Source organism: Athene noctua, chromosome 6 (genome assembly GCF_965140245.1).
Source record: "Athene noctua chromosome 6, bAthNoc1.hap1.1, whole genome shotgun sequence".
NCBI classification, from domain to species: domain Eukaryota; kingdom Metazoa; phylum Chordata; class Aves; order Strigiformes; family Strigidae; genus Athene; species Athene noctua.
The window spans coordinates 23,287,045-23,314,669 of NC_134042.1; the positions used below are offsets into that span (position 1 = coordinate 23,287,045).

A 27,625-nucleotide genomic window follows, 5' to 3' on the forward strand; every position below is an offset into this window, starting at 1 on the left:
CTAGCAGCAGCGTGGCCCACTAGGCACACAGCTTGCCCACAGCTTTCAAAGTCCTCACTCATCTGCCTGTCTGATGGGCAGATGAAAGCCAGGCTACTCAGCATGCAGATGGTAATGCAGGTCACCCTACAGTTGAAAAATGATAAGGAGATTTTTACTTGGTTGGCTAGAAACTTCTTTACCCTCTTATGAATAAAAAGCCTTGATTTTTTTAAACTCATTGTCATTCATTCAACAGTGTGTGATCTGCTCAATTTGAAGTAAGCGCTTTTCCCTAGCAACAAGGTTTTTCTTGTAAATGACAGATTGGATGTAGGAGCAGGGTGGGGCAGGGTGAAAATATGTATTTCTTAAAATACTGTTCAATAACTATTGTCTTTACAAACCTAGTGTTAAAATCATACTACTGACTGTTTTTTTAAGTAAGGTTCCCTTACATGGTAAACAAATTTGATTTATAAAATTTGTTCTTAAATTGATACATGATATTAACTTTCCAATATAAAAATAATTTATAGCTTATATATCTCAATTCTGTATCACCATCGAGGAATAATTTATCTAAATGTTCCTTAATACAAGGCATGTACTTAAACATCGGCTCTAAAATCTATGGCACAGTACTTTAAAAGCCTGTTTGCATTTTGTCTGTTTCTTTAAAGGTCTTCCGTATTGTCTCGGGCTCCCCTGGAAATGCAGTAAGGATTCCTATCACATCTCGGTTGCCATGGCAACAGCAGTCTTTCCCATAATGAGCTGCATCATCTGAACTGATGTCACAGCATCATGCAGCAGGTCACACAAGGCACCTCCTAGTATTGCATCTTACAGATGTGCTGTAAACATCAAAAGAGGATGATTTGAACAGGACATGGTAAGTGCAAAATATTGTGCTGTTCTTAATTGCACCATTGTTTTTTCCTGTTCTATGAGGTTTTCCTAATATAAGAATGTGTGGGGTTTGCCTTATGAAAATAATATTGAAGAAAGATCCTGCATGCCTAAATATTATTTTTCAGGCAGACGGGCTAAGACAAAGGCCTACAGAAAATGCATTCAGTCTGAATGTTTAGACTTGTCTTTGCATTTGTGATAATACCCTGAAGATTTGAGGAGAATATATTTAAATTTCACCATCCAATTAAAGTTGCTACAGTCCGATTTGCTTAAATGGAAAGAATAGCTGTTTTCAATTTTGATGCCATAAACATAGCTTGTTCCTTTCCCTGTGTCTTTATTTAAGCATTCCTATTATGTGTAGCTCTTCTTTTAATCTATTTTATTTCAACAGCATGAATATCACCTATTTACTTTCACTGGCCTTCCATAACATGATAGTACAGAAAATACTCTGTGAACCAGTGCTGAACAAGCAACTGGAACAGTATTGATTTTAAACATGGTTCAGTACTGTCCTATTTCTGGTGGTGTTCTTAAAAAAGCAAAACATTTATATAATTGTCAAACAATAGCCAGATATTTTGAAAGTACAGTAGCTTTTAGGTTTTCTACTGTTTCACTTTCAATCTATTTTTTAAATAGTAATATGAATTTAGTCAATTTAATATCTATCTTTTGCTGGAAGGAAAACAACCTTTTTTTTTTTTTTTTTTCTGCTGCAACTGCAGTAAAAGGTGTAGCCAAGATTCAGGCATTCTGAGGTTTTTTTTCTATGAATAAAATAATAATAGGAATAATTATAAAAGCTTTCACCTCTATCGTGGGAAGAAAATAGATATCTTTTATATTTAGCAAGCTGGTTAAGACCCTGTCGATAATATTTAGCAAGTCTTTACGTTGTCCAATATTTGTTTATTTTGTATTAAGGTCTTGCTTCTGGAGGCCAGGCTAATTTTGCTTAACTTCAAGTTAATCTTGCTGGGTGGTATACAACAACATTAATTGTTTGATTTCACATGTTTAAAAGATTCAGTCTTTCAGCTGCTTGCTATTAGAATGAAAGAAAAGACCAGACACATGTCATTTTAATTGATCAATATGTCCACTAGGAATTAGGGAGTGGTCTCTGGCTCTGTTTCTCCCTGTGTAGTTTATATTTCAAAAGTGCAGCAAGAAAAAATAGCGACCTCTAATCTTGTAGTCATGTCTATATTTATTGTGGGTTTTGGTCCCTTATACTTGATAAAGTATGAAGTAGTAATTATAATGAGATCCGACTGCTCTTCATAGGGATGGGTGTGATGGTCTTGTCTGGCACAATCTGGAATAGAGCTCCTGTATCTTAATTAGTCTGTACTCCATCATCTATGCTTTTTTCAGCATTATCTGGGTGCATTTATTGTTTTTATTTCCTACTGCAAAACAGAAAGCAGATGACTGTAAATGAACATTAGAATGATGTTGCTTCATTTATTTGTGATGCATTTTACAGTATGAAAGTAGTGGTCTCCTGCGCTTGCTGTGCTCTCATCAGGCAAACTCGGAAGGTATGAGTTAGCAGGAGGACAGGAAGGAGGGTGGGACAGCTGACGTCTGGCTAGGTTAGAATTCGAGATGTGAAGAAAGCTGGTGAGCAATGCGTTTAACTTGCAACTTTAGGGACCATCAAAGAACAGTTAATAAGGGGTGGATGTAAGACATACTTTGTTGAAATACGCCTTTATTAATAATGATGTGTTTTGTTAGATTTTGCATGTGACCTGATTATCATCAGAATTTCTCAGACTAAAGTTAAAAATGAGGGCAAACACAATGGGGGGAAAAGAACAACTTTTGACTGTACTAATGGAGGGATGCCCTTGCTATGAAGCCCCCTATGCAGGGTTGTTTTGTTTTTTTTTTCTAATAGTGAGAATGCAAATCATGTTGGGTTTTAAACATTTTTTTTTTTTTTTTTAAAGTTCCTGTTACTCTCTATTCCATACACTTCTCACAGCATTGTTTGCCCTGGGAAACACTTGCTAATAATGGAGCTGTGATGACACTACTTGTTTCTTGGTGAACATCTCAGCTAATTCTGATTCCAGCTGAATGCCTTGATTGTAGAATACTTCCTGTCCATTTCTTTATGGGCCCAAGTGTTTCATTCAGGTCTGTGTATCAGGATGTCAAAGAGTATCGAAGTGATGAAGAGGGTCTTACTATGAAAAAGGAAGCCTGATTGCCTGAGTCAGAGCATGACCAAAGGTAGAACACTATAGAGGTAATAGTTTTGCTTGCTGTTGAGGCAGATTTATAATTGGTACAATTATACACGAGACAGCATTCAACAGCAGGAAAACTGTGTTGCTTTCAGTTCTGTTCCACAGCTGGTTTTACTCAACATTACTGAAGGCAATACGTTTTGTAAATAAATGTATTCTTCCCCGAAGTACTGAATTTGGACACAATCTGGAGGCTAGAGTTCTTCTCTATATGCAGTTTCATGCTGACGTGTAGTTGGAGATGGGCATATACTATTGAACTGAAAGGATGTTACTGTTTAATCTTTACTTTGCTTTATAGGGTTTTATGACATCATCAGTTATAGAGTTCCTCCATAGCTTAGCACTGAGTGCAGCGAGAAAAAGAAGCTTGGTGCCTCCCAAAACAGCTGTAGGTGTTGATGACAAAACCTGACTCCAGCAATAGAAAATGGTACGATTTTAACACTTTGTGGATTTTTTGTCAGCATACAATGCAAATCCTGCTTAGAGGAGATCAGCGCATGTCCTTAACGGAAGAAAGGCTGCTGTCTTCTCTAAAGAGGAGTTGAGGGAACACTGTGCTCTAGAAGTTATCTTCTGGGGGTCATGTTGCAGTAGAGCAATGGTGGGTAGGTGTCCCGTCCCTCCCACCTTCCAGCAGGTCTGTAAATGGGTCTGCATCCAGGATTTCCTCCTCAGAAAGTCAATTCAAAGGAGTCTTTTTTTATCAGAAGTGCTCAGGTGTTGATTAGAACTGGTGGCATTTCCAAGATGCTGGTGAAGTATTTCCTTCAAAATGAGAAATTAATTTTTTAAAAAATTCCATGCCATGTCTTAATCTACTTGCATACTTCTGTAAAAATCACTGCTGCATGATGAAAGAAATATTGACAACATTCTGGCCTTGACATTTTTTTTTTTTTTTCTGGCCTGTGCTGAGCGCTACTAGCTTCAGGGAGAGGTAGAGTTAGCCAGAATGTCTGGAGTTCCAGAACTGTATTTAAAAGAAAAAAGATTTGTATGTATTAAAAGATATCATGTTTGTATGTTGAAATAGTTTTGGGTTTGTTTGGGTTTTTTTTATTTTAAGTATGGCCTATGCTATATAAAGAAGTGTCTGTATGTTCTGTAATGAGTCATTATACTGGAATTACTGGGATAAAATTAATGATACGTGAATGCAAAGATGACTTCAAGGAATCACCTTGCAACTAATTTAAGTCTGAACATAACTAACACTTCTGTGGACTGGAGTGGGGAAAGGTGACTTTTGCTTTGCCCTTTTGATGAAAACAGCCAGTCATTAAAGCAGATTCTTGCTGCAGAAAAGAAGTTGTATATGTTAACACTATCATGAGTCACCTGGGCTGGGCCAGGTCTTTCCTGCCACAGGAAGAGAAGGAGCAAAAGGAAAAGCTGAGCTGGATGGAGAGCCAGGAAGAGTCTAGATTGCTGCTCTGTGCAGTGAGGGAGCAGGACGTACAGTGGATGGAAGTGGCAATGCATGGGCAACCATATCTGACATCACTATCATGATCCAGAACTCTCCTGAAGAGGCAGTTGCCATCCTGGGCTTCTCAGCTTCTACAGGCTTTGGCATAGAGAAAGAGAGACCTCAGCTATGTTCCCAACCCTGTCAAGTTTTTGTGATAGATGTTTTCTATTTTGTCAGTACTTAAAGATTCCCTGTCCCTTGTTTCCTGGGCTGGCTCATATGCTGTTTAATAATTTCTCTTGTAGAAAGGCCTGTGGACTACTTTCTTGCTCATATTCAGTTTTGTATCTAATATTTTCCATTGATTTAAAAATAAAAGCACCTAACTTCACATTTATCAAATCAAATGTAAAAATGCATAATATAAATGCCTTAACTGGTTTGGTATGGCCATAATAGTTTTAACTACATGAATAGTCATGACACATTTATATATACATGTGTGTATATATATATACATATAATATCAGAAGGGTCATCACCAAAATCACTCTTTAAGAACATCAAAATGTGCTTTCCTGAAGCAAAAGGTTTCTTATTTTTAAAATGTCTTCAGAAAAGCTTTGCTTCATGAGGAAAAGGTTGGGGACTAAAGAAAAAAAAACAATCCAGATAGCTCTTCCCTTCCTGTTTTGTGGTTAAACTACAGGTTTCGAATACCTAGACTCGGGTCCTTTGAATCCCAGCAAGGCTGACTCAGCTTTTCATCCCTCCAAGGTTAAAACAATCAGCTCTGTGCAGTTTACAGTGTCTGGTGCTTTCAGACAAGATGTTTAAAGCCAGAAATGCTCTTCGCTCTGCGTGAACTTTCAATTCTCACGGCACGTGTCAGAGACAGTCTTGCCCTGGCAGCCTTGGCCAAAAAAACCACTGTTGCTTTCTGCTTCTTGCCCAGTATCAAATCCTGGTGCCAGCAAGGAGGGACTTTCTCTCAATTGCTGAATGAATATCTTCTAAGGCATCTGGAAGTGGAGATAGCTTGTAAATATAAGTGAAGTGTTCTTCAGCCCAGTGAATAATCATTGTGTCCTGTGGAGAATATCAGCCTCAAAGTTAAGGGTGGAGGATGAGCACTGCGAATTGTAAAGATGCTTTCCTACCTTTGCCAGCTAAGTGGCTTCTGGAACTGTTAAGAGCTCCTAGGGCAAGTAGTCATGTCTCTGGAGGACTGATTGTTCAGCAGGGTGAGGCAGTAAAAGGCACCGTGCAAGGGGAACCACAAGACTCTCTGCAGCAGTCTTCTCTAAGCCTGAGTGCAGGTGCAGAAAGACCTGTGTACTTTCTGCACCCCACGTACTGCTGATGCACCAAGTCCAATTACTTTCTCATAGACACCAAGTATACTAAGCATATAGCCAAAATGTGCTCTCTTTCTTTGGCAAAGAGATCTTTCTAGTGATAGTGATTGCTGTGAGGAAATAGCTCCATGAAGTAGATTTTCCAGGCCTCACAGTACAGTGTCTTGTGGGAGCCGACACACTTAAAAAGATGTCATTTATTAGCTAAGGTTGTGCTAAAAAGTCCTAGATTTTAGGTGAGGAAGTACCCAACCGCAATAATTTTGTTTTCAGTCTGTTTATCTATTATTTTGCATACGCTTTTTTTCTTTCAAGGGTTGCCCTGTACTGTCTTGTAAATTCGATGTTGTCATATTTCAGGATTAACATCAAATATTAAGTTGCTTCATGAGCTCTCAAAGAATAATATTAATTTTTTACCAGCTTGGTGTGTGGATAAAGTAAAGGGGGCATGCATGTGAATATACAACCATTCTTTTTTCTTTTTTTTTTTTTTTTTTTTTTTCCTGTGTCATTTTTGCAGCATTTTCTATTTGGACTAAAAGCTTGTAGCTGTGTCTACTTCAGTCTTAAAATGCATCCCACCTAACCTCCATAACTCGTCCTTGCACACTACATTAGACTTGCATTTCTTGTTTTCAGTTCCTGCTCAGTTCTATCATGTGTTGTCTTCCTCGCTCCTTCCAGCTTTCTGTTCCTGAATGTTATGCCTGTAATTGCTCTCTTCTATCAAATTGTCATGCTTTTCTTCTTTAAATCCATTGGAAAAAAGTTGCATTTCCTCTGGACAGCCTCTAAAAAGTGGTTTATGAAACTTATATAAAGAAAACTTGTCGAACTTCAGGATTATTACTATATTTTAAAATAACAAACCAATTCAGATATCTCTACTAAAGTTTGCATAGGACCCTTACAGTGCTAGAGACTGTACAAATACCTTAGAAATGGTGAAGTCTTTCCTGACTAGATTGCATTAATTTTCAGTTTAAATTGAGGTGAGAAACTATTTTCCTCACTTTTCCTAAATATCCCTCATAAAGGGTAAGTAAGATGCCCAAGTTTCTTGGAAAACCTTTGGTAGATCTGGAAGAAGAAGCTAAGCTTTTTATTGCTCATGTAGTACTTCAAAAGAATATAGTATTTTATCTGTCTGTAGTTTCCTGTTTGTGCTTTTGTGTTTGTTTTCCGAGGTTGTTTCTGTTTTTGTTGGCTGTATTGGATAAAGCTGAGCTAATAGTGAAGATCCATGAAATTCCAAGGGATTTAAGGCAAAAACTGATTGTTACCTACCCTAAATTAGACAGCAACTTAACACAATGAGCTTGGGAACATTCTAGTCTTTCAAAAGAGGAGGATCTGCTTGCCAACCTTTTTTAGACAAACCTTGACTGTACTGTTTAAATTTAAACTAATAATACAAATCCATACCTTAGTTGCTGGAATCCTGACCTTTATGTGTTTAGCTAACAACAGAAAGGAAAAAGTTATGTGCATTTCTTGTTTTTTTTTTTTTTTTTTTTTTTTTTTTTTGTTTTTTGTTTTTTTTTAAATTAACACATTTGTTTTAAAAGTTTTAAAACAGTGTTTTCTTATTGGCTGGGTAAGTGCTTGTCCTTTGTTTGACAGATTACCATGACAGAATATACACTGCAAAGGGAGTTGATATAACAAATATATCTGCAGAACAATTTAAAAATTAAAATTAAATTTTAAAATGTCAAGAAAACAACATACCTGCCTACTGAAATATTAGGCTCATTAGATAGGCAACTGGAAAGTAAGGTTAAATGCCTGGTTTGCACTACAAACTTAGATGCTTCTAACAGAGCCCACTAAGAAATAATGTTGAACAGGTGACTTGTATTGCATTTTAGCCCTTTCAATAAATATAAGATTTTTGACAGGTATTTATTTGGTGGAGGCTGGTAGAACTCGTACAGTGAATACAAACCAAAAAGAAAGGACCCAGGTGTTGTCAAGTCTGAGGGCTGTGCAAGATTGTTTTTACACTGATATTGCAAGACAAGCCTTAAAGAAACTCAAATAAAATACTAGTTAGCAATGACAAAACTAATGAGAGACTCTTCTCAACACTTAGTTTTTGTCAGGAAAAGCTGCACTTCAGAGCTGAGTGCTATTGACAGAATAACTAGGGTCTATTGAGTATGTTTTCAAATAAGGACATCTTTCAAAGCTGTTGCATGTAGCTACTCCAGGCTGCTTACAGTTTTCAAGTGTGTCAGATCATATTTAGAATCAGCTTTTCCTGCTGAGGAGGCTAACTCCCTGGCCAAGGCATTTCTGTATTAGCAAGTATGTATCCTTCCTGTACTTCAAGCTGCACTGCTAGTCTCCTAAAACATGCCATATTTTGTTAGAATAAAAAATCAGATTTTGATTGTCATAGAAAACCCCACCCAAAACCCATAGCTTCAGCTAGAAAAGGCTGCTATCTGTCAGATTTCAGCATGTTTAGTCTGTGTTGCTAAGGCAGTGACACAGCAGATATGCAAGTTGCCATTTTAAGGGTCAGCTGTTAAAATATGCAGGGTATATTTTATAGATCCTTAATGTGTCATCTAGTCTTGTTCCTTCTCAAAACTTCATCCTGCTGTTTTACTCCGTCGTTAACTATAACACTCCCATTTAGTTTTTGGTGACATTATGTATGGATACCTTGGAATATAATAAGGGACTTCTGGTTTTCTTGTATCTGGAGAAGGTAGAGTTCAAATATGCTCTGTGCATGATGCAGGAACAGACTGTATCAGCAACAATGATGACTGCTCTTTCAGAAGAGCAGAACAATTTTAACCCTCCAAGTGCCTGGCACCTGTTTGTAATGCAAGAGCTTTTTACAGTAAACAGTTAGAGAGACTTGATTTTGTATTTCTGCGAAGTATGCAGAAAAATTCCTAATTGTTCCTTTTGTTCAGCTTTGTTATGTCATTTTGAATTGGATTGTCACTTCAGTTTCATTGGCTGGTCCCATGTATGTGATGCCCTTTCTTTGTTGCAACATATAAAGTCACTTTGGCCAAGAGGGATAAATCCCCCTCAAATCTTTGTTGTTTCTTCTTCTCATTGGGCAATATGGAGCAATGTTTGTCAGCGTGTTGAAGGCCTGAATGGTGAGTTATGTAAAACACTAGTACTGGTTTAATATTTGTTTGAGATAAAGATCTTAGGTGTCGTTACTCCTGTGCTTGTCATGAAAATGTACCGAAACTAGTATGAGGACTTCCTGGATTTAAATTTTAATGTAAGATGATATATAGTAAGAGCTGGTCAGGACAGTGATATGCTACAGGAAGGTAGCCCTGAGCAGTGGCCTGTGATACTTAAATCAAGGAGGCCTGGAAAATGCTTCTGGCGCTGATATTAAATGTAGCCCTTGCACATTGTCTCTGAACCTGTGTCTCTTGTTCATCACTTGTGCAATGGACATAATGATACTGATCCTCTTTGCAAAGCACTCTATGTAAGTGCTAGGGGACACCACTGTCAATTTAATTTTACGCACACACACATACACAGGCAAGACAGTAACAGATGCCGGGCAGGTTGGTGCAAGGGAACATTGCTGAAAAAAAAGGGATATGAGTGCTGAAAATAAAATGTAAAAATCCAAAGGAAGGAAACTAGCTTTTGGGATTTTTTTTTCCTGGGATAAAGAATTGCATGGTAGAGGACATACCAAATGTATGGAACACAGTGGTTGTGATTACACAAAAATTACATTTATAAGTATATAAACTGTTGAGCCTGCTTAACTGAAAATAAAAGCTTAATTCCACAGTTAAGTTAGAAAAGACCAGGCAGATGTGTCTACTAGGTGATTTCCATGCAGACAGAGAGGCAGCAATATCTGGTCTGTAAAGCTTGAGGTAATATGTGAACACCATTCTGCTGTAAAAGAAATTACTCATTTCTGGGAAAGAAGGGGGACCCACCCTGATTTTACATGACTTCCAAGGGCTCCTTTCCACAATTAGAGCTTGATAGGAGTTATTCTACAAAATGCTGTTTTCTGAGTCATTGCTGATTCATTAGAACACCTATTGTTTATCTTCAAGAAACTTTTTTTGCTTAGGTTTTTTTCAGAGAGCAAACAACCCACAACAGCTGATGACTGATGGATCTGCATTAAAACAAGATTTAAGGTATACAGGACTAACGTGTTCTGAATTAGGCATACCCCTGGGTTCTGGAGATATCACTCTTCCTGGTCTACTAAATATTTATTTATAGAAACCAGAATAGCTGTAAGTGTCAAGTGAGCTAAGGATGCATTTTTCCAGTTCATGTGCCAATAGCTCAGGGAAGAAGAGCATGGCAAGAAAGGCACTTTATGAGTGATAGAGAGTAAAAGCAGCCTGTGCAATTAACCTGTATTGTTTTCTGACTCACAATATAATTTAGAATCCGCTTCAGTTTAGTCTTCCATAGACCTATAAACTGGCATGTAGCTTTGATTCCCATATTCATGTTTTGAATTGTTAGGGAAAAAAAAATCATCTAAGGATGTATATAATATGTAAATAAAACAAGCTAGTATGCTAGATTCAGCACCTGAAATTAGTGTTATAGACGTATTTGAATTCCAGCAGCATATTTTCTTGAACTTTCCTGAATGGCTTATAAATTGAAGTTTGAGTTTCTTGGTGTTCTTATTGGGTGTTAATTGTTGATGGAGTATTAGTGGTTTTTTTTGTATTATTCTTATAAACTGGCTAGCACCTCATGGTTTTAACTAATCCTTAAAAAGTTCAGAGTCTGGACAGCAATGACCTATTTAAATGTATGAAGATAAAACAAGGTTCTGAGAAACATGCTTTGATTTTTCTGGTGCTTTGATTGGTATGGGAGAACTACAGGGAAGGTAGAGGTTGTAGAGAACCCCAACAAACCTTCAGTCTGTGAAATGGTATGTTCCCCCTCTACATCTGACCTGAAAATGATATGCTCTGAAAGTGAAATTTGATAGCATTAGGAGCCAGGAAAAATGCCAGTTTGGCAGGGCTCAATTATTTTTTTTAGCAATATTTTCCTAGACTGGAGAAGGCCTCAGGGATTATAATTAGCCTGGTTTGGGCTGATTAGTGTTGGGTACTTGAAGATCCTTGATCAGCAAAATAACATATTCTGACAGTTTGGTGGAAGGAATTCCAGTGTTTCACTTCTCCCTGCAGGGAGCTGAGAAAAGAATCATTTTGGTAGATTAAACCCTTTTATGAGAAAAAAATGCTGGATGTATTGAATACTTAGGGGTGGCTGTCTCCTGGGCCAGGATGCACAGTGCTTTATTCCAGCATTTCAAAGTGTTTTACTGAAAGTGAGGAAAATACAGTCTGTGCCATAGGACTCTGTTTAAGCCCTCCTCAATTTATTGATGGTTCACAAATGCTAACTGTGCCATAAGCAAAAGTTAGCTTTTTTTCTTGAAACCAAAAGCAGACATCTTTACATCTGCAACTTAAACTTCACACAGAAGCATACTCATGATTAAAAGGCCAAATAGATATTTTCTTTATCTATGTAGTTCGATGATTGGGGAAACTGTCAACAAGCATTTCAGTTTCAATTACATACTTTTGAAATCTAACTTAAATGAGTTTATATTATTTGCTGAAACGGAAATTAAATTGCCTGTGTTCAACAAAGACTAGAGAATGAATAATTAAATGGAATGTAGAATGTGTATATTGGAAATGGTTCAAATTTCCTTCTGAAAATTGTTTCAATGAATCCTAAAAGATCTTCACACAGAGAACTAAAAGACTCAGGAATATACTATTGCAACATGATTGTTTTTGCAAACGAAATCTCTACAAATAATTGCATTGTTTGTAATCAAAAAACTTCAGAGCTGGTTATACTATCAGACATCATTTGCTACAGTTTGCTTGCAACATTTTAGCAATCTCTTCTAAGACATCTTCTAAGACATCACAGATTCAAAATTAGATTAAAATGGGATTAAACAGGCAATACTTCAATAACAAGCAATAGCAATCCTTTAGAAGTTGGTAAAGATGTAGATGTAGGTCAGATTAACAGCTATTTTGATACAAAATTTATTAATCCAGTGGCAACTCTGTGGTACTTAGAAAAGTCTAATAATGTTTCCCCATTGTTATTAATCATACAGCATTACACTTTTTGGGTGGTAATGCAATACAAATAATATCCTTTTATAAAGGGAGGAAAAATGTTGTTCTTTAAGATTAAAGAGATTAGAGGAGTAGATGTATGGGGGTGGGAATGGAGACTGGTATCTAAGCATTCGCTTGACTAGCTCATCAAGTGTGTGAACCAGGGACATTAAATTTGACTCCAAGAAACAAATCTAGAACATATTGAAACACAGCAGGGAAAACTTGATTAAAAAACCCCACAAATAAAATGTGAGCTTCTGAGAGTGAATTTTTTGTTTTTAAATAAGAGTGAGGGAGCTGAAAAGGCATAATGGTACTTTAATGGCTCCCAGACTTTGCAGTGAGATAATTCCTGCTGCAGTGACAAGGAGAAAGGCTGTCAGAATCCCCCTGGGGAGCAGTGCAGAGGCTGGGAAGAGCAGGGCCTGCAGCACAGCATCAGTGAGTGGGGTTTGGTCTACTTAATACCTGTGATGATATTGCATGCTTATAAATTATGTCTTGGAACTGCTCAGCAATGTCGGTGCAAGGTTAGTCTCGAAGCTACCTTAGCACTTTTTTCCTTTCACACTCATTTCTCTGCTGCACCTATTACAGGCATGCCACTGAAACTTGCCTCGGGGGGGGTGGGGGGTGGTTAATTCTTAGTGTGCAGGTCTAACTCTCCTGCTGACTTCTCATGTTTCACTTCTAATGGAAATATGGATCTGTGGGTCTTATCCAAGGCTTACTGGAGTCATTAATAAGGTTCAGGCTCAGTATCTTCCCATGTTGTATGAGATTTATTTTTTCTGGTTTTTTTTTTTTTTATTTTTTCCCTCTGTGATTTCCCCAAGGAAAGTGTCATGTGGTAAATTGAATGAAGCCAAGCAAAACTCTTGGAAGCAGCAAAACCATTTGAAATGTCTGTGCCTCATTTGAGAATCAAAGGTTTGAAAAAGGGCTGTGTGACTGTAAAGATTTGGGAATAATCTTGCTCCTCGGTTTTCTGCCAAAAATGAAAATGTTATTGGTATTGTCCATGAAGTTTAGGTTGCTGTTACAATATTGTGGAGTGCTAAAGTGGTTTCTGTATGCTAGAAAGCTGATTAAGATCTGAGCACCGGTAATATTATGCAGGTGGGTTTTAAGTTCATTTTTCAAGAAACTAACATGAATATTTTGCCTTCCTGAGAGGTGATAAAAAAAAATCTTACCAAATTTGCTTTATTCTGGCTGCAATTTTTGAAATATACCTTTAAAAGGGTAAAGAAGCCAATATTTTCAGGAATGCATCAAGAGCTTTAAAGATGTGTGTCTCTGTTTTCTAAAAGTTAGATATGCATGGCCTGAAAGTAAGATAAAAAATTAATTGATTTTTATGTGGAGAGGGCTAGCTAGACTGCTTGATATTGTCTTAGAGTTTTGTTGGGTTTGTTTCGCTCTTATTTGAAGTATGGAAAATTCCCAATATGGAACAAGAATAAAAGATTCTTGTTGTACAGGAAACAAAAGTTTCATGTAGTAATTTCTTTGAACTAAAGCATGTTGCCAAATTTAAAACATGAATTTACAGGAATTACTTATGATAGCCCCAGGGAATGAAGGTCTATTTAATGACAAAGCAGGGATAATAGTGACAAAGTAGTTGGGCAAAAAGAACATTAGGGTCAAGATCCACAATTCCATCTGCTGATATAATTTAACCCAATTTTGGAGAAATCGAGAGTAGTTACAGTAGATGCCAGTTGTTTTTGTAGATCCTAAAAACAAATAAGCATAATACAGTACTGTGATCTGTTTTCGTAATAGTTTTATATTTCTGTGGTTATTGTTATTGTTAACATTGTCATAAAGAGAGATGTAGCATATGAAGTCATGCACAGATGAACACAGAAGTCCTGAGTATCTCCTCCCCACCCAAAACACACGCTGTGTTACTGTGTGAGTCTGAGAAGGAACATACCAGGAATGTGGTAGGTACGTGAGTGGATATTAAAGGTTTGTGACGTGAGCTCCTACATGAACTGTAACAGCCCTATTAGGTATTCTGTCTATCCTTATTGACAGGTCAGATTTTAATTTTTTTTTTTTTTTAAAGAAATAATTATTGCTGCTAGAATTATATGGAGAGTGCTAAACAAGAGAGTCAATAGTGTTACTTTAGGATGCTTGGGCAGACAGGGAAGGTACTTGAGAGGAAGAAAGGAATGTGCCCGGGGTGTGCTTGTGGTATCTGGGCACCCTGCCACACCAGGAGATAGAGAGGCAGTTGGGAAGAGCCCAGCTGGTGACAGTTAAGAGTCTGCAGAAAGAGGGAGAGAAGGGGCACAGAGCAGGAAGAATTTGGTAAGAGCTACCTCCAGCAAAAGAGTGGAGAAATTGGGTTGCTACAGGCTGAATGGTTTTGCTGTGGGCTGTAACAAGCTGAGGGAGAATGATGTAACAGCTGGTACAAGCAGGCCAGAAGTTAACTGCTGCTTAAAGACTCCACGGGCCCCTACTCCTATTCAGCTCCTGTCAAAATAACATGAACACTGAAAACTCCTCTGTGGCCATCTAATGGGTATGATGCACTATTTCTAGTCATATAGGGAATAAGTCTAAGAAGTTTAAAGTACAGTATGCAACAAAATATAGCTAATGGTATTATTCAGCATGGTTACAGCATGCAGAAAATGAATCAGCAGCAATTTAAGAACATAATAATAACTTTTAACTTTGGCTAAGCAAGCTCATTTTTTAAATCCTTGGAGACTCTGCAGGATGTTTTAATGGGTCTTTTGTGATGTGGATATTTCCTTAGTTTAAAAACTGGACTAAATAGGTTCATTTTGCATAACTTAGGAAGGAGCCTTCATACGGTAATGATTTTAGGTTGCTGCTAAGCTAGACCAGATGTGGATCAATGACTTAACAGTGAAATGCTGCATATCCCATTACAAAGTTTTTTAGGCCTATATACTTACCCTCTTGGCAATAAGCTTGCAATTAATGAGTAAATCCTTAATACATAGTTATATGTCAAAAAAGGGAATAATAGTTCCACCACAGTTCTTGATGATTTTGAGGAACCTTTGAAGCCACTCATTGACAAAATAAATTGATGGAGCCATCTGTAATTAGGAATAACTTAATTTGTGTGTCATTGCCACCCAGAAATTGTTTCCCTCTATATTCTAGAGGTTAGCAAAGAAGTATATTGAAACCATAAACTAAACCTATTTTCTGGGTGAAAAAGAAGGAAATGGTGTGATGTAGAGAGCGGCTAAATAAGGAACAAACTTTCTGAAATACCAGCTGTAGTCTTTAAGATATGAACAGTTCTCATCTGAAAAGAAGACATTATTGACTTGCAGAGATCCAAAAAAGTTAATTTTCTGTTCTCTGAAATATTAAAAATAACAAAAGTTAATTTATCAATCTTTCTTATTGATATTTAATACAGAATAGTTCAGTTGAAAGGGACCTACAGTGATCATCCAGTCCAACTGCCTGACCACTTCAGGGCTCACCAGATGTTAAAGCATATTATTAAGGGCATTGTCCAAATGCTTCTTAAACACTGGCAGGCTCGGGGCATCAATCACCTCTCTAGGAAGCCTGTTTCAGTGTTTGACCACCCTCTTGGTAAAGAAATGCTTCCTAATGTCCAGCCTGAAATTCCCCTGGTGCAGCTTTGAACCATTCCCATGTGTCCTGTCACTGGATCGCAGGGAGAAGAGCTCAGCACCTCCCTCTCCACTTCCCCTCCTCAGGCAGCTGCAGAGAGCAATGGGGTCACCCCTCAGCCTCCGTTTCTCCCAGATAGACAAACCCAGAGTTGTCTGTCGCTCCTCATAGGTCATGCCTTCCAGCCCTTCCACCAGCTGTGTCGCCCTCCTCTGAATGCATTCAAGGACCTTCACAGCCTTTTTAAATTGTGGTTCCCAGAACTGCACACAGTACTCAAGGTGAGGCCCCACCAGTGCTAAATACAGCAGCATAATCACCGCTTTTGAGTGGGCAGTTACGCTGTGTTTGATGCACCCCAGGACGCGGTTTGCCCTCCTGGCTGCCAAGGCACACTGCTGACTCGCGTTGAGCCTGCTGTCGACCAGCACCCCCAGATCCCTTTCTGCAGGGCTGCTCGCCAGCCACTCCTCTCCCAATTGATACTTGTGTCCAGCGTTACTCAGCTTTATATTATATTTTAATATAATGTAAAGGTAGATGTGAAATGGTTAAAATGACTGGGCTCACAAGCTCAAATAGTATTGAAAGCTTGGTTGCATTTGGTGCCAAGTCCTCTATTCTTAATTCACTTGCAGATGTCCTCTTTTTTGTTTAGACAGGTATTTTGCAGTCAGAAATGTTATGTGAACCCTTTGATGATGATGCATCTTTTCCTAAATGTTATGGAGGTGCTAAGTTAATTAACTAATGAAGCCTTTATTGCATGTTTTCTCCACCATTAAATTTGTCTGTATGTCTGTGCTCTGTGATAGATGAATAAAAGAAAATTTAAGTAAACAGATAAAAATATTATTAAAATCCATGTTTCTGTAGAACCTTTATAGCTTTACTTAACAGTAATTATCAGTGTATCTGTCTATATCATGAAACAATAGATCTGTCCTGTATTTACTTCAACATCAGTCCACATAAAACAATCTTTTTTAAAAGTATGTGCTGTGATTTTAAAATGAAGAACTGGGGACAGGGGGGAAGTATTTTTACTGATTTTGTAATATCTGAAATATTAAAGGTAAAGAATAGGCTACTTTCCTCTGCAAAACAACAAACTATTAATACAAATAGTGATGTTACTTTCTGAAAATAATAGCTATATCCTTCTGGCATGGAGCTCAATTTAATCAGTTGCTGACCTTGCATCCTTTATTAAGAATTTGTTTCCCTGGACTGTTAGATCACAATACTGAATCATGATCTGCTTAATAAATCCAAGCATAGAAAAATGACATATTTAAAACAGCAGTTAAGGACTTAAAATTCTGGCATAAATTACATTTTCTGTCTGTGTGAAACTAAATGAAAACCACAATTTTGTATGGTTTTTTACATCTGGAGCACATAGGTTAGCAAATATTTTTCAGCAAATTTTGTAGACAAGCTTAATAGGCAAGTGATTTTCCTTTCTGTGGGTAACAATGCATTTTATTCAAAATTTCAAGACTGCTCATTGTTTTAAAAGTATCTAAGAGGATATGTATTGACCTAGTATCATAGGTCACTGCCAGAACTATCCAGAAACAAATGAGACCCAGGAAATTTTTTTCAGTATAATTATGTGAGCCAGAATTTAAAGTTTCTTATGCCTCCCAAGGTAAGAAAAATTGCTCAGAACAAGACTGAAAAAGCTAGTTTGATTCCCATCATTTAATTTTTTCTTTGATCAGATTATTGCAGCTTGTTCCTTAAGAGATATGTACCATAACTGAATTATCTTAGTGCATTTTATAGAATTTAATTTTTTCCTTTTGGAAGTAAGAGAGGGAAGTGATTCACGATTCTTTCTTTATTTTTCATGAAACTGATGGAAACAGATATTTCCATTGAATTTCCTGCCGTCGTGAGTTTGTTCTTAGGATTTTTTAAAGATATTTACTTTCACATATTTACATAAAATCTCTAAGAATAATTGCATTGTAAATCATCACAAGAATTGTCAAAGTAATAGCAATTTGAAAAAAATGAGTAATTTATTTTACTGTAGAGCTTTTCCTTGTTTCAAAATTTTGAAACCTTTTAGAAACTGATTCTAAATGATATTTTGAATGGCTGTAAAACTTCATCTACTTAATTCTGAGAAATGTAGGTACAAAGCTAATATAACATTCTGGAGTTGTTTTTTGAACATCCTTGTTCTCCATTATGCTGACTTACATTTTAAAATGTATTTGAAAATTTTTAAGAATTTACAGTTCTAGTTATATTTTCTGACCTCCATGAGAGAAATTTCTGATCACCGCTGAAAAGACTAAAAATTATGACAAGTCAGAGGTTAATGGATGATGAGATATTAACAGCCTAAAATCAGCAAAAACTGTGTAACATTAGCCATGTATTTACAATCCTTTTCACACACGTTTTCTAATCTTTCAGAAAAAAAAATCTCCCCAGTCACATTGATTCAGAATCGTCTGTGGTTCTAGGAATATGAAGTTTTCAGAATATAACATTTTCAGTTATAAAAATAAATGAAGTAATAATGGTAAAAATAAAGGTAGTAGTAAAGCTGGTACCCATTCCAGTCTCTTTCGCTGACAGTTCCCTAAAGAAAAATATATTATATGTAATAACAGAATTAAAAGCTAAGTGAGAAATTGAAGTGCAGCTAAAAATAGACAGCTTTGAAGTCTGCAGCTTTAAGGTATAGCAAAAGATATTGGACTTTTCAAGCCATTTGGTCTTCTCAAGCTATTCAGTCTCAAAGGGAAAGGTAGCATTCCTGTGTCTAATATGTAGATTAGCCTAATACTTGTTTGGGCCTCAGAACAAGTTGTGATGTGAATTTTTGGGAAGTTTTATCCTACTTTGCTCTCTCTTCCTTCTGCACTTGAAAATTCTGAAGTACTATGGAAACACATTCTTGTGTTTTTTCTGACCTGAAATGAAAATTTAAATACTAGAAAACACTGTTACACTTTTAGTGTCTGCTGCTATCTACTGCTTCTGAAATTCACTGCCATCGTAACTTTCTTACGTCAAGGAAACTAGTTACCTTAGGAAACACCATGATGGCTACCGAGTATAGGAAGGAGTGTTTCTAATTTTATACACTCTTTAAGGCTTACATGCTACACTGGTGTTCACTGAACTTCCATTCTGCTAAAATCTAAGTAGCAGACATAACTTCTGAATGATTGGAAGATAACTTAAAGCTAAACGCTTTCTTTTAATTTTCACAGCCATTAACTTAATTCAAAAGTGCCCTTTGTTTAATTCCATGAAGTAAGAAGTGATGGGTGCTGTTCAATGAATGAATTAAGACTAGAACAAAATAAATTACAGTCTATAATGAACAGCATTGATAACTGAGTCTAAATCAGTAAGTCATCTAGCACTTGATAACTTTCATTACTGTCAGTGGAACTAATTCAAGTTTAGGTGCATTGCTTTTTAGGGAGATTTTATAAAGGATTTTCCTTTAGGAAAGTTAGAGAGCTGGATTAGCAACAATAGTCCTTTAATAGTCTAAAACTGTACAAATGTTGAGCTTGATTCCTGTAAAACTGATATGCTGACAACTCTGAGCAGGCCCATATTCAAGCTTTGGCTGGTTAGAGTCTGGAAGATCTACATTGGACTAAAAACATGCTGTGTGTTTTAGCATATTTTTTAAAAATGCACATCAGTGACTATCAGAGTATGAACAAGTAAAGTTACAATAATGCCCCACAGGTTCTAAAAACTGGAGAGCATATATTAAATCTCTTTGCAAGAGCTCCAGGACAAATCTGGCACTGTTAATTCTATAATGAAATGCTCTACAGAAACCGTGAGATAACACTAAATGAATTTGATAGCTTTACACCATATAGTGCATTGATATGGAGAGCTCAAGACACTAAAGCAGTAAGGCTATATTAGTGGAATACTTCACCAGAGGCAAAAAAAATTATCTGTCAGCTGGACTTATTATTAATGGAGTATGACTACTTTTGGAGTAATCAAATTCACGAGCCCCTTACTGCATCCTGCTGTGTGGTAGGGCTGATCAACAGTGCCCACCTTGCACATAGCCTCGCCTGGTGTCTACGGGCAACTAAAGTAATGAGGAAAGGGAGTCTTGAAAACTGACCAATAACTTCAGGTGAATATTCACTATGGAAGAATTTTCATTATCATAGCGTGACTGATAGAAGATTTATATGAAACCCTAATGTATGCCTGTACACATACATATGTATACACATATGTGTTACATAATGAGTTCTGGTATGCTAAAAAGCTTTCCTTTATTTAAAAATCTTTGCTTAATGACTCAGTTCATCTTCATTTCAGGAGGCCTCTTTCCATCTTCTCATAGAGGAGTTACGATGCCTCACTTCACCACCTCCAGTTTGGTCACTGGCAGATGGGAAATGGGTCAAACCCTCTCAGAAGCCATATGTTTCCTCCCAGTGGGGAGCTGAAGGAAGAAAGGATTGATTTAGTCCTTATTACTGCATGAGCAGCCATGTGGAAGGTGGATTTCTCTTAGGACCTTAAATATTAATTCTGATTAAGGTAGAAAGTGAATTGGAAGTGCAATACAATAGAATAACTCTGTGTACATGCGTTTCTATTTCATTGTGGTGGGTACATTCTGCTGCTGCCTGTTTGCTGCCAAGCAGCTGCTTCAGCATTTCCCTGGCTTGCTGTTTTTTCAGCTGTTATCAGCACTGCCTTTCCTCCTTCCCCTCTCTATAGGTTTGCTATAACCTCCTGCAGCACCCGCTCATCGACAGACCAGCCCTGACTGTTGTGCTACTCTAGAAGCTGGTTTGACTTGTTGGCAGTTCTCTTTGCAGCTCTTGCAGAAGCTTGCCTCTAGCCATTTCTCTTTTCTTAAAGGATTCTTGTTCCTTTTGCTGACACACACTCACTCCTGTGTACATGCCTTGTTTGGACTGGAGCAGAGTTTTGTGAAAAGCAGCGTAACAGTATTTTATTATGCTGTCTGGAGGTGGAAGAGGATTTTTTCCCCTTGACGTTACTGAGTCCCAGCATAGAGGAAATGCTAGCTCTTTATTTACTTGAGGTATAGGCTTAGATTCTTTGTTTGGAAACTGCTATAACCAGTTTAACCACAGAATAGGATTAAGAAGTGATAAACAGAAATTAGGAGCAAGTAATCTAGCAGCAGGGCAGGACCTTGCAGTAACTATAAATGATTTTACAGTAACTGAGGCATCAATTGCACTAGAATGTGACCAAATTGTCACATTCTGCAAGGTCCAGATGGGAGGAGGAAAGAAGCTTTTCAGATGTTTCATTTGAAGTGTTCTGTATTTTCTAATGATTTATATAGAGATTAACCTCTAAGAAGTCTTGTGAGTAACAAAAGCATAAAAGAACCACAGATGTATTATTCTGCTGTGTACCATCAGCATTCGATAGTTTTTCAGATCTGCAACACTGAGAAGATTTGAAAAAATTTCTGATTTGAATAGTGACATAGATGATAGTGGCCTTAATAAACTGGCTTTTTCTTAAAATTCTTCAGTGCTGGTATTGTTGTCAGAAAGTGCACATAGTGAAAGCATATATAAACATGATGCTGTATTTGTATGTTCTTCTCTGCTTGTGCTAGTTGTTGCACGTGGTGCTGCCAAACAGAATAGTCTGCTGTTTCTATGCTTACTTTTTCTTCCAGCTGCAATTCTCTCTTGAATGTCAGGGAGGCAAGAGTGGAAAACCATAATTCTTCAGGATTTAATTTCAACAGCAAAATGAGATTGTAACAGGAGCAGGATTTGTTACCTGCTCCTGTTAAATTATAATTACATTATATATATATTATATAAATCCTGATAAATTATAATTACATTATATATATATATTATATAAATCCTGATAAATTATAATTACATTATATATATATATTATATAAATCCTGATAAATTATAATTACATTATATATATATATTATATAAATCCTGATAAATTATAATTACATTATATATATATATTATATAAATCCTGATAAATTATAATTACATTATATATATAATATATATAATGTAACTATATATATAATGTAATATATATACATATATATGTATATATAAAATATATATTATATTATATATAATATATATTATATAATTATATATAATTATATAATATATAAATATTATATATAAATATCATATTATATAAATATAATTATATAAAATAGATAATATATATGTATATATATTATATATATAAAATGTAATTATATATTTTATATATATAATGTAATTATATATATATTATATATATATAATTTAACTCCTAATATACCAACCCGTTTCTTCCCTTGCTGCAGTAATTCATGCCTTCTGATTTTTCTCTCTGTCACTGTATTCTTTAAAAATTCTGAGCCATGAATCTATCAGCAGGGTGGGTGTAGGCAGCAGCCCCACATCTTTTTCTTCACTTGTTCTTGGTGCTGCTGTTTCTTCACTACCTCTCCTTTCTCACCTAAATGCAGCCAGTGAGAAAGGGAGAGGGCCAAACTTCTCTTAGGATATCCATATTGTATCCCTTTGGATTTATGAGCCATAGCTTTTACATGTGCATTCTCAAAAACTTTGATTTCCCACCCCCCCCCCACCCCCCCCCCCTTGGGCTCAAAGGGACATCCTCTGATAACTATCTGCTGTTGCTTAAAATTTTTGTGCTAGAACTGCTGTATCTTGATGGCTCTCCAAAGTCAGGAGTGCTATTGGTACTTTACCAGATTTTCCAGAAGCTTCATCTGCATTTGTTGGTTGGTTGGTTTTTTTTTTTTTGGCTAGAAGGCAGCATGTCAGGATGAGGACTTGTTAGGTCAAGCCTTTCCACCGAAATGCCGTGTATGTAGAAATATGGCTGAATAGCCCAGGATGTAAAAATCAAGCCCGTGTAAGGCATTTCTAATAAAGAAGGGCAGAAAGAGGAAACAGGAGAATGTAACTGAGCTGGAGGGAAACCTCAGTGAATGCACTGTAGGCTGTCAACTCCTACGCTTACATCCTCAGAGCTGAATCATTCACCTGTACTGAAGTAAACTGAGGTCAAATCTCTCTCTGAGACTTACCTGGTGGTTGAAGTTTCCTAGGGCTTGGATCTGAGAGTATTTGTTGGCTGGCAGAGAAGTTAGAGAGAAAACTTGTAAAACGTATATTAACTCACAGTGAAAAGTTATTTTAGGGGTACTAGATGTGTTCTTTATCTAAAGCTTTATTTCACTCCTATTTCCCTCTCTAACGCAGTTCTGTTCATAATAATATTTATAGGAACATTGGTGTAGACCAGCCACTAGCATTTTAATCACTGTGATATGTATGTCTGACTTGTCAAAGTGGTGAAAATGCTGACAGCGTACATCTATTTCTAGTCTTGTTTGATAGCTACATATACCATGATGGCAATCCCAGGATACTTTTTCTATGCTTAAAATATGCTGTAATTCCATAATGTTCAAACTGCAGGCTGCATACCACCCAGAGCAGTGATCTCTGACTCATCAAAAGAACCAAGTGCTGAGAAACCACTGAAGATGATTGTGTGTGCAGGCTTGGATTTGCAGCTAGAGCTGTGAGGCAGAATTGAGAAGCAAGTATATATGAATATTATGAAGGGTTTGGAAGACTTTAAAGATCACCACCACTAAGACTAAGAAATGAGATCAGGGTAATTCTCCACTGTACTGGGAGTAGTATCTAGAAGCATTCCAGTGACAGGAAGGTGATGCATGTTTTTCACTATATATTTAACTAGGAATAAGAAACAATTAGAACCAAGGCTCAGCTATGAACAAGGTTCAATATGTTTCTCTTGCATCTTTGAACACACAGACTTGAACCAGTTCTGCAAGTGGAGCAGATTAGTGTAACTCTATTAACCTAATTGGGTCTGAGGATCAACCTCAAGGGGCTTATGCTTTTTGTTTTTAAATTATTCATTTTCTCCCACTCCTAAATCTTTTTTTCCCCCTAATTTAGCTTGTAGGTTTGCAAACTTTGATACAAAGATTATTTAAATTTCCTTCATCCAGTAGCTATTTTGTGACTCTGAAGAGTAGGATTAAACAGGTCACAGAAAAATACTTCGGATGTATAAAGTATTGCAGCTATGTAAATTGTGGCCATTCAAGAAAAAATACAATCTATCTACTAGACAAGTTGAGATGTCCTATACAAGACCTATTTATTTGTGCCTGGATGGTCACATAAACATATAAAAGTGTTTATATACAGGCAAATTTTTTTTATATCTTGTAAAGTGGTGTGTAAGACCTTGACGAATGTTTACCATTTTCCATGAAGTTTTCCAGATGGATAAATGCCTCATGCTGAATTTTCTTTGGATTTCTCTTGGGAGAGGGAGACAGCATTTCTGAAAACTGAGAGAAAATACAGATTTGCTAGTATTATATATATTAAAAAAAAAAAGTGCAGACAACCAGGAGAATTTCTTTAAGGTGTTTCAGTATCTTTAAAATACTTAAAAATTATACTTAAAAAGCACACTGTAAAATAAGAACTTACCATTGGCGCAGGAGGCTTATCCTCAAGTCTTGCATGCTTTTTTGCTTCCACAGTCAGTAAGGTGATATGGTCTTAACAAGACATTCTTCATGTGGGTGAGATTTACAGTTGGTTGCAGTTTACCATGCCTTGGTTCTTGAAATTTCCAAGGGTAATTCTTGTACCTAGCATGAGAATGCAAGCTGGAATATAGTTTTCCTCTTTGCAGTTTTGCAACCAGTGAAGACGTAAAAGTGATGTCGAGGCTCACAAAAAGTACAAGATTTCCCACATCACAAAACAGTGTTGTAGCTTCAGGCTGCATGCATCTTGATAGAACAATCAATTCTCCGAAAGTTTCTTTTTCCCATTCAAGTATTTAACAGGTTCAAAATATTTGTTGATTATAGAGTAAAAACCCTTTTATGCCTATAGATTGCTTAATTTTCCCCAAAGCACCTTAAATAGAAAATATAACCAAAATGAGTTTTACATGCTGTATTTCATTCTCTACTTCCAACAAATTTCCAAAATTTGGATCTATTAATTATTAGTTAAGCATGACATGTGCAGATATTCTGTGTAGTCCTTCCTGTGTAGCCTGAGCATCAACATCAATGTTGCAATAAATATGATTGTATAGTAGGTGTTGCTGGGGTTGCTCTGAGGAGAGCAACTACTCTTACTTGAGTAAGACCCAGGAGTTTGAGCTAAATTTATTTGTTCAACTTGTTTCCCTTTTTCTTTACTTCCCATTATTAACATGATAATCCCTTTACATTTCTTTTGTGGGATTACGGTAACTTGTATATGGTACATAACTACAAATTCACTTTTGTTCTAGAAATTTTCCAAAACTGTGAAAGATAATCAATAACTGTTTACTTTTTATACTTGGTATGTTTTACCTTGTATCAATCTAATGTTAAAATCACCAAGACACAGAAACAAGAACAGTAATTTTCTAGTACCAGGTTTTGGTAGATCTATAACCCCGGGGTAAACAATTTTCCACTTTTTTTCTTTTTTTTCCTAATGATGCTTAGTTATTAAAAAAAAGACATGTCACATCATGTCATGAGAGACTATAGATCTTTTTAGAGGTATGTTCATTTTGGAAAAAGTTATAAGGCAAGGCATGGAACAGATAAGAAAGGGAGGAGACTTTAAAACTGTAGTAATTTGGATTTTTAGTTTATATAGAGATAATAACTGGAATATGGATATATTTAGAAAATTAAAAAGCCTATGACACTTTAGTTTCCTTGCCCATGATCTTGTCCAAAACAAATGGTAGTTAATTTGATTAATCATACTTACAGAAGTGTTCCCATTTTTTAGAATTATGCTGTGCCTAAGAGAAGCCATGGGGATCTGTCCCCTTTGTAATATTAAAGTGTATCAGAGAACTACTTTGCCTACCAGCTGTTATTTACCTAATTAACATTACAATGTAGTGTTCTAGTTCCAGTATACATTACAGAAGTCTTTCACCAAAGACCCTAAATCAGTCAGTCTTGATTGTTTGGTTACTGCTTATTATGATGCTCATAAAAAGTGCCATCCTTATATGTCACTTTGAATTTAAGCTGCACATGTGTGGGTTTCTTGTCTTTGGTTTCATTTTACTTTGATTGCTGTGAACTACTTGAACATAAATTACAAAGATAAGGTTGCAGTTGGATCAAAGCATGCCTTATTCATGCCTGAGTGAAGCCAAACACTGCCTGTTTGGTGGTTTGTTTTTTCTTTCTTCTTTGGTATGTTTACCATGTGTTATGGTGGCATATCATCATCTCATTTGATAGAAGTGCGTTTCAGTGGAAGACAGCTGAGACTTTTAAGAGATCATGGTTTTGAGAACATAGTGTGCACAAAATTTATCAGCTATGGAATGCCCCATATGTTTTCTCCTTAAACATTTACTTCAAGCATAGACCAGTGTAATGCTGCTCTTGTGTGCATTTGAATGCACTTATGAAAAGTTTTATCAAAAGTCTTCTATTAATATAAACAAACAGATTTGTGTTTGTATTTTTACTTGGAAAGAAACAATTTGGCATCTTTTAATGTGTTTTATAGGAACAAACATGAAGTTAATACATGCAAAATGTTTGCATAGATGGTTCTTTTCTCATTTTCCTTTCTTTGTGGTACATGCCATCACTCATCGCTTGTATAATTCTGTTACACTGCAGCAAGATGCGTTGCATAGACTGCACTGTTCTGATGCACTGTGGCCTCGTGCTCAGACTGTATTTCCATTTTTTCTGTTAATTTAGAAAAAAACATATATATATATTTAAGAGAGCGTTCCTATACACAGAAATATGACGAACACAAAAATTCTTACCTGCCCTTCCCAGCTGGGTTACAAGACTGAGGACCAACACCACATGCTATTACTTCTGAGACTTGTACTTGCAGGAAACAACTTCCAGCCGCTTCCTCCTTGTTCCCCACAGACTTCTGGCTGCAGGCAGTCTGTCCTTGAGTTAGTGGCGGTCATGGTAGAGCAGTTAAAGCATCTTTTCTGTGCTATTGTGATCTCTTTTCCTTCTCCCTGTGAAATCCTGATCTCTTCCAAACAGCGGCTCCTATGGTTCTTCATCTGCAGCGTGAGACAGCTGGCAGCTGAATTTTTATCCTTATCAGAAGGGAGCTTTCTGAACAATGTCTGGCCCTGTTTCCAGATTGCCTGCTATCACTATTTCCTTTACAGATTTTCCACAACCAATGAGTGTCACCTTTGCTTCCATTGTGCTCTAGCCCATGCAGAGTATCTTGCATGTACTTACTATCAAAGGACAGCAGTTTACTTTTTATCGGGGTATACCTGCTGCAGGTTACAGCTGAAGCTGCAGGGCAGTCCAGAGAGGGAGCAAGCCAGGCAGTTGTAGCAGTTTCTTATTTTTAGATGTGAAGGAGCTATATTATTTTGCCTTGAGCCTCCTAGAAACCTCACCATCTATGAGTAACTGGTCCAAGCTTTTAAAATTGGGTGGGTTTTTTCCCTTGTTTATGTTTATGTGGTCATTATGATTCTATTCAGAAAGAAAGATGTTTTTGTTCCGCTGAAACGCATCTGTACGGTACACTACTTGCTCCTGTTTGGCCTTTCAGCTATTGCAGTTTTACTGGTGTTTCTGAAAGGATAAAAAAGGAACATACATAAAAAATAAAAAAAGAAAAACTATTAGCAGACAGTATATACTTGTGAATATTCCTCTTGTCCATGATTTTAAAACAAATTAATCCCCAGGCAGATACATATATAGTACTGCAGGATTAATGAGTAGCAAGAAACCCTGACTGAGTAAAGATTACAAACCAGACCCTTTTATGG

The 27,625-nt window shown here is 36.7% G+C and overlaps 1 protein-coding gene across 2 annotated transcripts in view; it reads left to right on the forward strand.

Annotated features, from left to right (window-relative positions):
- The first annotated feature begins 825 nt into the window (after positions 1 to 825).
- AKAP6 (A-kinase anchoring protein 6) overlaps positions 826 to 27,625 on the forward strand; it is a 297,564-nt gene continuing 270,764 nt past the window's right edge. For both annotated transcript variants that reach the window (XM_074909861.1, XM_074909863.1), the window contains exon 1: positions 826 to 874. The gene's annotated coding sequence lies outside the window, so the exon portion shown is untranslated. The remainder of the gene's footprint in view (positions 875 to 27,625) is intronic.